Genomic DNA, 3,173 nt, shown 5'->3' on the forward strand with positions numbered 1-3,173 from the left:
TCTCTCTCTCTCTCTCTCTCTCTCTCTCTCTCTCTCTCTCTCTCTCTCTCTGTCTTGTGTCTCCTTCTCCCCCTCCCTCCCTCCCTTCCCCTCTCTTTCTCTGCTTGAGGCTGCATGCTCTCTGCGCTCTCCTGTTCAGTCTGCTTTTCTCTTGTACGCTTTTCTTTTCTCAAACTCCCATACTCCTACACACCTCTGTGTGCTGTCCTTTCACTCACTCACATACACACACAACACACACACCTTACACACACACACCCCAGGTGCTCTCCTTTCACTCACACACACCCTCTCCATGCACTCACACATACCACAGCTCTCTCCTCTCACTGTTCCTCACACACCCCACTAGCCTTTAACTTGCTCCAGTCTTTTATTGTTACTCCAAAAGCAAGTAGAAAAAAAGATATTATATAATCAATCATTGCTAAATCAAATTCAAAAGAATGATCATATCTCACATAGAATTAAGAATTACAATTTTCCCCCAAAGTTTCAAGCTTCCCCTATTCCCAGACCTGTGGTCAAAATAATCATAATTGCAAACATCATTATTTAAACTTTAACTTTTGACTTATTATACTTAAGAGCTCAGATCCCCAAGGTCAGCTGCTGCATTTTTCTTTGAAGCTCTAATGATAAATGACATGGGCAAAGCTACCACACAGTGGCCAGAAAGAATCAAGTTAACCTTTAACTCAACAGTTCCACTAGCTTTCTGCTTCTGCACATTGCACACAATGACTCTCCTAAGATAGTCCAGTATTTTAACTTAGTTTTACTAGTATATAATTCTATGTATTCTATATATTCTTATCTATAAATTTCCAAAGGAGACTAGGAACCACTCTCAAATGTTATGCGAAACATATTTCATAAGTTCAGTAGCTTTTTTCTTTCTCAGGACCCCAATATTGATTGTTTCATTTTTATAATTTCTTCAAACTTTCTTTGCAAGTCAAGTATTAATCTAAAACTACCATTGTGCAGTTATTAAATTGTTTCCAAGATGAGAGCTCATAGCATGCCCTGGGCCATTAGGACGGTGCTGTCCCCTGTTCCTCAATTTTTGATTGTTGAAGAATCATTACGTCAAGGAACATCTAGTTTCATCAGAGCAGGAGAAGGAAATAGGAAAGTCAGATATAATAAAATAATTATGCACACCAAAGCCAACTGAAAAGCAGTCACTCACAAATGAAATCTATACGGCCGTTGTCCAGGACTAAGGTTCGGAGAAATGGGAACAACTTTTTTTTTTTTTTTTTTTTTTTTACAAAGAGCTGCCGAGGGTTTCTGAGATGTGTTCATTCTCACCTGCTGCAGGCCGTCCCTGTCATGGTATGCTGTCTCCAGCAAGAAATCAGCATTTGTATAATTCAGAGATGATCTTAGAGTGCATAAAAACAATACTCCAACATTGATAGTGTCTATAACTTTTAATCTCCTATAGAAATATAAATATAACTTTCTTGGCCCTATCTTAACACCTTTCCTGGTTTTTATTTTGATGTTAAAAAAAAAACCCGTGGTACACATTCTAATTCAAATTAGCATTTTTTAAATCAGTGCCTTTCAGCAGCATTTATTTCTGTTTCATTAGCATTTTAAAAATTTAAATTTAGTAAAGCATTATTTAATCTGGGGACTCTTTATTCCTCCTTTTTTGTTGTATAAGCAAGTTTTAAAAACCAGAGCCAAAGTTTTTTTTCTTTTCTTTTTCTTTCCTTTTCTTCTATTTTCCCCTCAGCTGGTAAGATTCTTTTTATGGATTACTTAATTCCAAATCAGTTTATAAGGTTTGAAATAAATTATTTAGCTCTGGAGTGTCAATTCAATACCATTTATAGCCAGATAATATTGCCCAGCAGGTTTTGAAAGAGTTTGCAAATGATATCTTTGATCTGTACCTTCTGAAGTTTACTTTACCCTAAGTTTTTTTCTCCCACGAAGGGACCATTGATAATGAGTTCTTCCTGCCACCAGAGAAAAACAAACAAACAAACAAACAAAAATATTTCTCATGGAGAGACCCTTAGCATTGAGTTTTTTTCACTATCAGGGAAAACCAAGAAAAATATTTCCCATGAAGTGACTTTAAACATTATGTTATTTCCATTACTAGGGGAAAACAAACAAAGCCAGAAAGTTTGGGCCAGCTGTGCCATCTCCCATCTGCAGCACTCAGCCCCTGCTACCCCACCCAGCACATTTCAGGGGATGGGATGAAGATGGCAAGAGTGGAAAAGCTGGTGGGCTTGAATTTGGAAGTCATACCCTTCTACATGATATTTTTAAGAAAGTTTCTGGTTGCAGGGTCACAGATTTTTTTTAAAGCTCATTTTATTTCTAAAAATAAAGTCAGAGTAAGCCTCTTCCAAGTTTTGGTGGAGGAAAAGTGAGGAGGAGGTTAGACTTTGTAAATAACTCAGAAGAACTAGAGTTTAAAACAAACCAGTTTTTCTTCCCTGCCTTTCTTGCATAGTTTCTTGTTATCACTACAGTACTCCAGGTGGTCCCTTTAAGAACAGCAGAGAGGGAGAGGGGAATCTCCCCTCCCCTTCTCCAGGAGGCTCCTGCTCCCTCAATAAGATGTGTGTGTTAAGGCTACAGCATTGGTGGTCTGTGGCACCAGTGGCAGCGGGACCCGCAGCAGCCCCAGCGTGTGAAGACACTGAGGAAGTTATGCTTTGCTGCCTCCAGGACAGAATGGGAGTCTGACGTGCCTGCCCTCTCCTGTTCTCTCAGGGTGGGTGGCTGTGGCAGCAGCCCCACAGAAACACAAGCATGTGTATTCCCTGACTTCTTTGACATTGCTTCCCACCACTATTTGCCTAAGTGCACCATTTGGCCGAGTGGGAGTGGCTACCTTAAAAACCTTTTTCCAAACGAAAACGATCTCTCTTTGGGGGGATTTTTGCGCTTTACCACCAATTGACCTAACCAGGCAGTGGAAGTTGGGGATGGATTTGGCAGGGCCAGACTGAGCCACCAAGAGGGAGGAAGCTATTGTTTTGTGAATCCTTTTTTTGATCTTTTTGGTTTTCTCTCCCTCCCATCCTCCCTCCCTCCCTCCCTCCCTCCCTCCCTGCGAGAACGGCAGAGCGAAGTGGCAAAGCTGGGCTGGGTCAATTGGTGGTAAAGCGCAAAAATCCCCCCAAAGAGAGATCGTT

The sequence above is a fragment of the Grammomys surdaster genome, unplaced genomic scaffold (assembly GCF_004785775.1).
Source record: "Grammomys surdaster isolate TR1022 unplaced genomic scaffold, NIH_TR_1.0 124938, whole genome shotgun sequence".
Classification (NCBI taxonomy): domain Eukaryota; kingdom Metazoa; phylum Chordata; class Mammalia; order Rodentia; family Muridae; genus Grammomys; species Grammomys surdaster.